Source organism: Carex rostrata, chromosome 10 (genome assembly GCF_964058835.1).
Source record: "Carex rostrata chromosome 10, lpCarRost1.2, whole genome shotgun sequence".
Classification (NCBI taxonomy): domain Eukaryota; kingdom Viridiplantae; phylum Streptophyta; class Magnoliopsida; order Poales; family Cyperaceae; genus Carex; species Carex rostrata.
Window position 1 is genome coordinate 5,949,780 of NC_135927.1, and position 12,724 is coordinate 5,962,503.

Below are 12,724 nucleotides of genomic sequence, written 5' to 3' on the forward strand. Positions count from 1 at the left end.
CAGACCGCCCCGATTCTGTCTTGTAGAGTTATCTCACTAATTATTTTGTTTTCTATTTTTTGTGTTGCAGTTATATGTACAATTTAGATAAATGCATGAAGTTCATACTCCATGAAAAACTTGTCGAAATTGCAGCTAAAAGGAACAATTTCTTTTTTTTGAATGAAATATGGATCTTAAGCCTTCAAATTTCATAATGTACTACTGTTATTACAACAAATAATTTTTTCTATCCGAATTTCGAATCTAGGATCTCTTATATCACTAGATCAAAGATTAGTTTTTAGTTAAGAGGAACAATTAAATTGCAACAATAAGCATTCTAATAAGAGAGAATAGAAGAAATAGTTATATTCTGAAAATTTGTTCAACAACTAATTACTCATGTTATTTTTTAGATAAAAAATGGAGATCAAAAGTAGTTCTCAATGTCCATCAATTATTGATGCTGAATGAGATACCAAGTCACAAGTATCACGCGCGTGAGCAACACATCGAAAGAAAAAGAGCAACACATCGACAGGTTATTTTTGAATTAGTAATTAATTATGTGCAATTCATTTAGACAAATTAATCTTAAGATGTATTCAAATAATAAAACTCACACATATATGAATAATTATTAATAAATTAGAATTAAAAGATATATTATTATTTATTTCATTTTAGTAATAAATTTGGTCCATACTTTTGGAATATTCTGAAAACAAAATGCTGATAATTATTCCCACAAAAAAAAAAATGACCTTGAAATATTGGAAACAACATGCATGATAAGTTGGGGTGATTTCTACAAGGTGGCAACTGCCATGCATGGTACCACTCTATGTGTCACTAATGCTCGGTTACGGATCGGTTCAGTGGTGAAAGGTTTTCATGTTGGATCTTAATCCAACGTTGAGTATATATGTGATATAATTATGAATTATTTACTGTCATATATGATTGTCAAAATTAAAGTGATATAATATGGAATTAAGATATTAGACAATCTCTGTATTCAATAGGATGTGGTCCATAAATGTGTAGAACAATTTAGGTAAAGATCAAATTATTGATGGACTGATTCTGAGATTTGCAATTAAGAAAACTGTCATTTTGACCTTGAGTGCGGACGCACTCAGTACTTGGCCAAATTCTGGAAACTTCAGACAACACAGGAAAAATGTCCGAGCGTAATGCGGACGCACTGGAACCCCAGTGCAAACGCACTCGGTACTTAGGTGATTTTCTGAAGTTCAATGCCTAGTGCGGACGCATTGGACCCTAGTGCGGACGCACTCAGGACTTAGGCGAATTTTTGAAGTTTAGCGCAGAGTGCAAAAAAGTCCGAGCGTAATGCGGACGCACTCAGGACTTGGGAAAATTCGAGGCTGAAGTTTAAGGCGGTTATTTGGACACGTTACAACCCAGTGCGGACGCACTGAGCCCTAGTGTCCGCACTCGCACTGTTAGATGTATAAACCTATATAAAGATGGGTCCCTAAGGCATAAGATAACTAACTCATCTCAAAATTCTAAAAGATGTTATTCTTAAACAAAATTTTGAGAGCCTTCTCCATTCTTCCACCATCAAAGAATTGAGAGGAGAAATATATTAGAAATTTGAAAATGATTTCTCAAAGGCGATCTTGTTGCTTTGGAAGACCTAATCTAAGATTCAACCAATAAGGCGTGAGGGAAATCTTGGCATCAAGAGTCTTGTCTTGCGCTCACGGAGACGGTTGCTGCTCCACCATTGGCTTTGATATTCCATGGCAAACGAGATGAAATCAGAAATTGTATTCCGCACTAAAGATTATGTTTTGAGTCTCTTTGGCATGGGACGGTCTTAGGTTAAGGTGGGGATTGTTTCTTCTTCTCCGGGATGTAAGTGTTTGACGTACAATTAGTGTCGCCTCAAAAAACCGACACTAATACAATTAGTGTCGGCTGTTTATAATTAGCTGACACTAATAACTAATACTTAGTGTCGGGTTTTCAATTTTAGCCGATACTAATACTTAGTGTCGACTGTTTATAAACGGCCGACACTAATAACTAACAATTAGTGTCGGCTATTTTTAAACAGCCGACACTAATAATTTAGTATCGGCTCTTTATAAAGACACTAAGCTGAAAATTTTCGCGCATAAACCCGCCCACCATTTTCATTTTCAGTCCCGCTAATTCTCTCTCTCTCGCAATCTAGGGTTTTTTCAAAACACGATTCTCTTGCTCTCTCTCTCTCTCCGTCTCTTTGGTTCTCAGCTCCGTCTTCCCCCTCATCGGTGTCTCTCTCCCTCCATTTCACTCTCTATTTCTCTCTCTATCCCTCGTGCGAGTCAAGAGGCGGCTGTGGACACCAGGCGTTTCCTAGATGTTGCCTCTGTGGACTCTACAGCGAAGTAACGAAAAGGTGAAAAGAACGCTCTGGTTGAGCAGCGCAGCAGTGAAGAGGAGAAAAGGAGATAGCGGGCACAGAGGGAGAAGAAAAGGAGATCGATTTTGCGATCTGATCAAATCTCTGATTTTAATCAATTTTGTACCAGGATGCAAAGGGGAATGATGTTGATCTAAGCACGTACAAGGGAAAGGTTTTGCTAATTGTCAATGTTGCTTCGCAGTGGTACAACAATTGATCCTTGCTTTAATTCTTCTTCTTTTTTGGTTTGTATTTACAATAACATTATAATTAGGGTACTTCAACGAAATTAAAATTTGATCCCATGAAATTGAACTAAAATAATGCTCTTTTGGTTTGGTTTTGACTTTGGAACAGTTTGTGATAATGTTGTCAATTTTGGGGGTCCAATAAATCCGATCGTTTCTATTTTTTATTTTTATTTTAATTCCTCTGATCTTAATATTAGTGTTGAGTGTCCTGTTAGCAAATCTAATTTTACAATAGTGAAGTCAATTCTCCAAAAGAGTACTTGGCCATGTTGGTTTTCCTTTCTTTTGTTTATTTTTGTTATTAAATTGTGATTGATTTCATATGTCTAACTGATTGCTACTTTTACTTGCAGCAGATTTCATGTCTAACTGATTCCTTTCTTTTGGTCACTACTTTTACTTGTACCCTATCTTTGACATATTGGTAAATTGACCCTATTTATTTTTAAAAAAATTGTGCTTATTGGTAAATTTATATATAATTAGTAGAAAATGCTATGGAACTGTCAAATTGATTCTTATTCGCAGTACAAAAATTTCATATGCTTGACTCTCATTCACGTTTGATCTCCATAGTCTGAAGGTCTGGCTCCGCCCCTGCCAAGAAATATAGGTTCATATATAGCAGTTCATGCAGTATCTAACATAGGTAAAATACTTGCTTTAGTTAGTTGCATGGGTTAAATGGTACAAAAAGGGTAGATATGCTTGATCTTTAACATTGGTTCGGTTCGATTAAAATTGAAATAAAATAGGTTGATCAAGATTTGGAGGCGATTTAGTAGACAGGTAGTGAAATTACTTTGTTGCCCTTGACAAAGAAGGTTTGGTTCAAGCTTGCAAGAAATCCTAATGTCTATATATGCAAGTGCTTTGGGAATAATAACATGGTCCCTTAATTATCTCTATAGTTTTTGCAAACAAAATAAATTGCTATTTTTTTAACAACAGAGAACTCAAAGCTCATGTTGGTTTTTTTTTTTTTAAAAAAAAGAAATTATAAGGAAGAGACTGCCAGATGTTCCCAAAGCTCATGCAAACTTATAAATTAGTATATGTATAAAACTTACAAATTAGCTAGAGAGTCAAAATACACCTGATGCCATCAACCGTATACTGGTACGTATCAGCAATACACGGCTGAGGTTTTTGCTATATTGATCCAATAATACGCCTAGTACTATGATAGTGCAAGGGGGGGGGGGGGACCAATATCATGACCCAAGTAAATTAATTGTGAAGACTAACTTTATAGACTGATACAAATAAATTTCTTCATAGACTTTGGAAAGTGTGGATATTCACAGTTTCACACTCAAGTAAATTAATTATCAAGACTGACTTTAGAAAGTGTCCAACAACTTTTTTTTCCAAAATTTAAAGACCAAATAAAAAATTCTAGCACTTTTGACATAAGCCTACTGGTACCGAAACAATATTTCGGTCTTAGTAGTTTTCAAATTTTTTGTAATCATGACGTACTATTACTATTATAAACTACTGAGACTGGACCATTAATTGCTTCGGTCCATAACCTGCCATCAATGGAAAGGTAAAATCTTGTTGATATTCACTCTGTATCTTATTCAATTTTCTTTATGTTCTAAATAGCGGCGCTATAGCGTTTTCGGATCACAAAAGTTATAACGCTATTGGCGCTATAGCACGCTATAACGCGTTATATCAGCATAATATGACAATAACAATATTGTTCTTTTTACCGTTCATCTATATATGACGTAATAAACGTTATTTAAACCTTTGATTTTATCTAAATTCCTTGTTTCTTTGGTGGCTCTTGTGTAATAACCAAAAGAGTCTCTTGCTTGAAAGGGACATAATTTTGGGGTTATTGAGAAGGTATTATGTGATGTGTCACCAATAAAATGCGACATCAACGATTGCAAGTTGCAACAATTACGGAGGCAAAATATTCAAGTAATTAGTATCAATTACATAATTTTTTTTGTTTGTCAAGTATATGAAGATCAACATATAATTTTTTTTTTGAAAAATTGTGAAAGTCGATTTTTTTTTTTAATTTGTTTAAAGAAGTCACTAATTAAATTGACCTCCAAATTTTTAGAAATTTTATCCTATTTAATTTTTTTCTACTTCATAGCTAATATTTTACCAACACAAATATATCGTAAAATATGGATTGTGATAATAGACCTTTATAATTTTTTTATACAAGAAAATGAAAAATAATTGGCTTTTGAGAAACAAATCAAAATCTTATTATAAAAAATTTGAAATTTCTTTTTAAGTTCACAAAGGATCCGGTTTCTCACCTATTTCAAATTGCAAATTCATGTCCCTCTCATAATTCAACCAATTAAGGAGCTAGACATTATACTGAGAAATATGCATTCAACAAAATTTTGGTCTCCTATGAGTTGTCCTTGTTCTTCATTTATGATATGATTTTTAGGTATGTAACCATTATTCAATCCTGACCTATAAAATGACAGGAACCTGGTATCCAATGAAAACTGTCGGATAGAACGAAGATTCGGGCAATGTTCGGCCTGGTGGAAAGTTTATGATTCACAGATAATTTGAATATAATTTGAAAATAATTCGTAATTATATATTGAGTTTGGGGTCAGATATCTTAGTATCACAAGAGCACTAAAAAGTATTCAGGAAAAAATTGTGAATAATTCGTAAAATTAAGGAAAAGTTCGTAAATTTGCAAATTATTTCTAAATAATTTGGAAAAAAATCGGGATATCGCATAATATGCGGATTGATTCGCCAACAACTCAAATTCAAATTATGCGTGAATAATTTGCGAATCTTATTACTGTACTTCAAATTAGATCTGATGTTGCTCTTTCGCTGGAAAGCTGAATAAGCGAATTCTGTCGATCTAGGGTTTAGAGACAGCTGCCTCACTCCAATCTCTCATTCTCTTCTCTTTCTCTTCAACTCCATCACTCCTTGTAGTCTTCATTCTTAATACAACATCTCCCGTCTCTCTTGATTCTACCTTCTCGAGCGGAGAAGATAATGAGAGAGGGGAGGAACCGAAGTCGAGCGAGCCAATCGGAGTCGAAAGTGCGGTATCGTCGGAGCTCGGAGCGTATTTAGAGTTCATATCTCTATAGAAACATGATGGTGAGTAGATTCGGTTGTCATCGGAACGCGACGGTAGTCGAAGAAGCGGATTTGGTTGTGTAGCGAGATAGCGTCAGGGTGATCAACATCTCGATTGAACTGTGACGGTGAGTAGATCCGATCGTTGTCGGAGTGCGGCGGCGGTCGAAGAAGCAGATCCGGTCATGGAGCAATTAAAGCATTACGGTGATCAACATCTTGATTTGAGTGTGATGGTAATTAGATCCGGTTGCTGTCGAAGCGCAGCGGCAGTCGAAGAAATGGATCCGGTCGTGGAGCGAGATGATGATTATAATATTAGATTATATTTTATGAGAATAAAATAGTAAATTTAGAAATAACAGTCATTTGATTAATTGTAAATACGTTTCTTATCAATGAAATTGTTAGTTGATATTTAATTAAAACCAGTAACCTAAAAAAAAAGAAATTAGATCCGACCTTCGATCTGCAACAAGATTCCAGTTTAACAGTTTATAATTTTAATTGTACTTACGGATCTCGATGCAAACAGTTCAGACCAGATATAGGAACAAATTTGATCCAATGTTCGTCAAAAACACCCCGCTCCCAAGTACTAAGAGGATCAAAATTTAGTGTTGGCCTTGCATCAGCAACTATTACTAACCATCCGATGTTCATCAGACGACTCTCGACAACCTAATGGAGTCTGTATCCTCTGAAGTAACAACATATTTGTGTTTAGATCTGAACCATCCGATGAGAATCCGGCCCAATATAGTTCGAGGTGAAATACACAGTGCTCCTTTAATAATCGTGCCAAAGCAGATCGATCAGTCTGGATCTTAACACAAAATTTCTGTTGCCTCAGCTGATATGAATTCATATCGGATGGCCTTGTATTTAGAAACCGTATGAAGCTGGGCTAATATATCATACAATACATTTTGGGCCCAAAATAGCTATTTGGGCCGAGCACCATTTTATATATGTGAAAGAGTAGAGAACGGTTCTTTTTTTGTGGGTGTTTATCATTGAAGTTTTTTAAAAAGGAAGGATGATCATTTAAGTTTCTTCATTTTTCTTTTCAAATTTGAATGCCTTGTTGTTTTACATATTCATTGTAAAGCCTTTTCTTTTAATCAAAAAGGCTATCTAGAAGAAATGAAATCAATAGAACATATAGCAATGAAATATTTTAAATCTTACCTGATGTGGATCAACCCAAGTTCACAAAGGATCCGGTTTCTCACCTATTTCAAATTGCAAATTCATGTCCCTCTCATAATTCAACCAATTAAGGAGCTAGACATTATACTGAGAAATATGCATTCAACAAAATTTTGGTCTCCTAACTATCAGTTGTCCTTGTTCTTCATTTATGATATGATTTTTAGGTATGTAACCATTATTCAATCCTGACCTATAAAATGACAGGAACCTGGTATCCGATGAAAACTGTCGGATAGAAGATTCGGGCAATGTTCGGCCTGGTGGAAAGTTTATGATTCACAAATAATTTGAATATAATTTGAAAATAATTCAGAATTATATATTGAGTTTGGGCCAGATATCTTAATCTCACAAGAGAACTAAAAAATATTCAGGAAAAAATTGTGAATAATTCGTAAAATTAAGAAAAAGTTCATAAAATTTGCGAACTATTTGCAAATAATTCAGAAACAATCGGAATATCACATAATATACGGATTGATTCGCCAACAACTCAAATTCAAATTATTTTTGAATTATTTGTGAATAATTTGTGAATCTTATTACTATACTTCAAATTAGATCCGATGTTGCTCTTTCGCTGGAAAGCTAAATAAGTGAATTTTGCCGATCTAGGGTTTGGAGACAGCCGTCTCACTCCAATCTCTCCTTGTCTTCTCTTTGTCTTCAACTCCATCATTCCTTGTAGTCTTCATTTTTAATACAACATCTCCCCTCTCTCTTGGTTCTACTTTCTCGAGCGGAGAAGAGAATAAGAGAGGGGAGGAACCGGAGCTGAGCGAGCCAATCAGAGTTGAAAGTGAGGTATCATCGGAGCTCGAAGCGTATGTAGAGTTCATATCTCTATAGAAACACGACGGTGAGTAGATTCGGTTATCGTCGGAGTGCGACGGTGGTCAAAGAAACAGATCTGGTTGTGTAGCGAGATAGCGTCAGGGTGATCGACATCTCGATTGAACTGCGACGGTGAGTAGATCCGGTCGTTGTCGGAGCGCGGCGGCGGTCGAAGAAACGGATCCGGTCGTGGAGTGAGATGGCGATTAAAGTATTACGGTAATCAACATCTTGATTGGAGTGTGATGGTAATTAGATCCGGTTGCTGTCGAAGCGCGGCGGCAGTCGAAGAAATGGATCCGGTCGTGGAGCGAGATGATGATTATAATATTAGATTATATTTTATGAGAATAAAATAGTAAATTTAGAAATAACAGTCATTTGATTAATTGTAAATACGTTTCTTATCAATGAAATTGTTAGTTGATATTTAATTAAAACCAGTAACCTAAAAAAAAAGAAATTAGATCCGACCTTCGATCTGCAACAAGATTCCAGTTTAACAGTTTATAATTTTAATTGTACTTACGGATCTCGATGCAAACAGTTCAGACCAGATATAGGAACAAATTTGATCCAATGTTCGTCAAAAACACCCCGCTCCCAAGTACTAAGAGGATCAAAATTTAGTGTTGGCCTTGCATCAGCAACTATTACTAACCATCCGATGTTCATCAGACGACTCTCGACAACCTAATGGAGTCTATATCCTCTGAAGTAACAACATATTTGTGTTTAGATCTGAACCATCCGATGAGAATCCGGCCCAATATAGTTCGAGGTGAAATACACAGTGCTCCTTTAATAATCGTGCCAAAGCAGATCGATCAGTCTGGATCTTAACACAAAATTTCTGTTACCTCAGCTGATATGGATTCATATCGGATGGCCTTGTATTTAGAAACCGTATGAAGCTGGGCTAATATATCATACAATACATTTTGGGCCCAAAATAGCTATTTGGGCCGAGCACCATTTTATATATGTGAAAGAGTAGAGAACGGTTCTTTTTTTGTGGGTGTTTATCATTGAAGTTTTTTAAAAAGGAAGGATGATCATTTAAGTTTCTTCATTTTTCTTTTCCAATTTGAATGCCTTGTTGTTTTACATATTCATTGTAAAGCCTTTTCTTTTAATAAAAAAGGCTATCTAGAAGAAATGAAATCAATAGAACATATAGCAATGAAATATTTTAAATCTTACCAATTATAAATTTTGAACTTGGTTCATGTCAGAACGAGCCGAATTTAACTTTACTCGAGCCAATTATAAGCCTAGCCAAACTAGCTTGTTAACAGCTCGTTCGTCGGCTTCAAGGCAGATTGGATGTTTAATTCTCTTTTTTCCAAATTGAATCATGTTTTTGTGTTTATCAATGTTTTTTTAACATATTCAAACTGCAATTAAATCGTTTTGGGCATTAAACCCGGTTTAAAAAGGGATTTTTCGTTTTATCTCTGATTTCTTTTACTGTTTTATATGAGTTTATTAATTTTATTTTATTTTAAATTATAAATGTTTTGGGTAGAATTTATTCAAAACTTGATTTTATATTTGTGAAAATCACCTAGTGTTTAACTGTTAGAAAATTTGTATCATCTCTGCATATTATTGAAAATGTATCATTCTAATTACAAGTTTATTTCTATATTTATATTACTTGAAGTTTTGATTTGACAGAAAAAAAAATTTGATTTATTATTTCAATCTTGCAAGGATATTCTCTGTATTTCAGACAGCTCATAGAGGGCTAGTCTCTTTCTGAGTTTATGAAAAGGGTATCGTGGCGCCTTGATTCAAGTCTGAGTACTCTTTTATAGTTAGATATTAACTTTATTGAAAAGTGTAACAGTTTTCAATCATATCAGATAGTTGTATTTGAGAAGAGTATCTGATGTGGATCAACCCAAGTCCCCTGTATGGGATTCAAATCTGCTCCTTTTCTTGAGAAAAGGAGCACCCTCCTATTCTTTAATTTGAACCGTTTAAAGTCGATCAAACGGCTCCAATTACTTTTTTTCATTTATATCAATATAATATATTAAAATGAATCAGATGTAATTGAAACCGTTTAATTGATTTTGAACAGTTCAAATTAAAGAATAGAAGGGTGCTCCTTTTCTCAAAAAAAGGAGCAGATTTGGATCTCCCTGTATGTCCTCTCAGTTTAGGAGTTGGCAACACAAAATATATCGTTCTTTCAAGTGCCAACATTTCGTTTCATTAGGTATACTTTTTATTTTAATGTCTAATCTTAGTTTCTGCACTTAAATCCAAAAGATTGTACAGCTTTTCTAAAATTTACTATCTTTATCCGTGAAGATGCAAAGTTTATTATGATGAAGCAATATATGGAGATATGTAATTTTAAGTATTAATATACCTACTGGATACATAACTGGCAAATAATGTCACGAACACTTAAGAATTGAATCCTACCAAATATTTAAAGGTTTTAGACTTTTACGTCTTATAAATTATTGAAAAAAATTTCTTTATACTAACATTTTCATTTTGTTTTAACAAACTAATATAATAATCTTCAAACCAATAATATTATATTTTATTAACTTTAATATTACATTTGTCATATTTTTGGTTAAACTAGTCGATCTATTATTTATCAATTTCCTCCACTATCATATATTTGAAACTTAATAATTTGAAAAGAATCTCATATTGTGTAGAGCTTATTATTTTTGACCTATTCTATAAGATCAGAAATTAAATTACAAATATGACAAAAAAAAAAAGCTACAGATTTGAAGGATGTATCATAACTTATTTCATGGTATTCATAAAATACTTATAATAATGTATAAATTATAATGAATTATGCATGACTTTTCACATGAAACGAATGATCGATCAGATTTAATTTTCATGAATTTGACATGATAATGTTTTTCAATTGAGATGATAATGTTTTTCAAGTACCATAGTTTGTTATGGATCAACATCTGCCGTTTTTTTTTCAACAAAAAGCAGAAATCTGATATCTTTTTTTCTCTCTTTAAGGTCCTGTTCGGCAGACATATGGAATTGAAAACGGACTAGAAATATAAGTGAAATTGATTTTTTTTTCCCACACAGACAGCAACAACGCCAAACAAAGTCTAAAAAGAAGAAAAGAGGAGAAAGCAACAGAGGAGAGAGACAGCGAGAAATTGAGAATAATAGAGATTTAAAGAGCACCGGATCTCGTACCATGAACCATGACCTCCCTTTCAAGTTTGTAACTATTTGTATTGTTATATGCAAAATAGCCTTGTTATGCCACAGAAAATCTGAAGTAACTAAAGGGTGATGCTGATGCCACTTGGACAAAGGCGACAAGGCGTTTTGTTTACCCATTCAAGTCAAACTGGTCAATCCATATCCTAAAGGAATAAGTTTATTATAATGTAATCATACAAATAATTTACTTTACTAGGTAAGGACTAAGGACCTCAAGCATTAAAATACTATTAAATTTAGAGTCTCAAGGAAGCTCTCTAACCTCCTAATGGAGTGTGATTTTTCAAATCTTTTTTCTAAAGTATTAAATTTAGGTTCTCATGTACTTTTCCTAAAGATACATGCTTGGACCTGTTATATAAGTGCATATTAGAACCTCATTATATTAAAATTGCAAATTACTCCCAGTATTTTCTTTTATTTTAAATTTACATGAAGATATATTTTTTTCATGAAATTTTGGATCAATACATGTATTTTCAAAATATTTTTAATCTCTCAATGTTGTACAAATTAAAGCAAACAAAATTTAAAATATTGACATTCGAGAGGTATATGCAGGACGGAACTAAAAAATTGTGACTGGAGAGATCAGAAATCTAGTATAGTGAAAATTTATAATATAAGGAGACTAAAAAACATTGATGTACTTAAAAATTACAAAATTTAATGGACAAAATTATAATTTTTCAATTTATTTTATGATGGTTCAATTCTTTGATATATAGTGTGAAAACATTAATTTGATGAGATATTCTGGATATAATAAGTATCACTAAAAGACTATTTTTGCAAGATCTTACAAGATATAAACAAGTTGCATGAATTTTCTTTGAAAATGATGTATATCTTTCATTTAGACTTAGAGAGATATAATGTATGATCTATGAAGCTACTTATTTGCTCTTGAAATAATGTAGTAATGCTAGTATAATATATAGTTCCAACATTCATACCATACTCACACAAACTCTTAAAAAAGATGCATGAATATTCCAAATGAGCAAATATCATTCCATTACATGTAGGGGTGAAAACGGTATGGATAATATTCAATTCATATGATTCGTATTCAAAAACTTAAATGTGGATATTTGATATATGAATATCTGTGTGGATAAGGATAATAATATGATTTTACGTTTCAATTATCCATATCCGAATAGTAGATATATATAATATATTTTAATATATATTATGAAAAATTTATGTTATTCACTATTATAATTAGATAAATATTACAAACTTTATTATTTTTTAATATTTTTTATATTATTTTAATAAATATCTGATCTGATTCAGACCTGTATCCGTATTGGTCTAATATTCGCTCCGTATTTGTATCTGAAAAACGAGAAAAAAGATATGAATATGGTTTTACCACTATCCGTTCCGTATCCGCTCTGTTTTCACCCCTGATTACATGCTATTTGCTATATTCAAACAATTATTAAAATATATTAAAAAAATTGTGTAAGATAAAGTACTAAAATTATTTAAAAAAATTGAATTTACAAAAGTAATTAATTCTTTAACACATAATTCTTGAACAAATAAACTAAAAAACTGAAAACTTTAGATTGGTAATTCTTGACTCATTAAATATATCAAAATCAACCGTTCAAATTTGTACTATGAATCCAATTTATTGTACACACCTATTCTATTTATTATATCATCC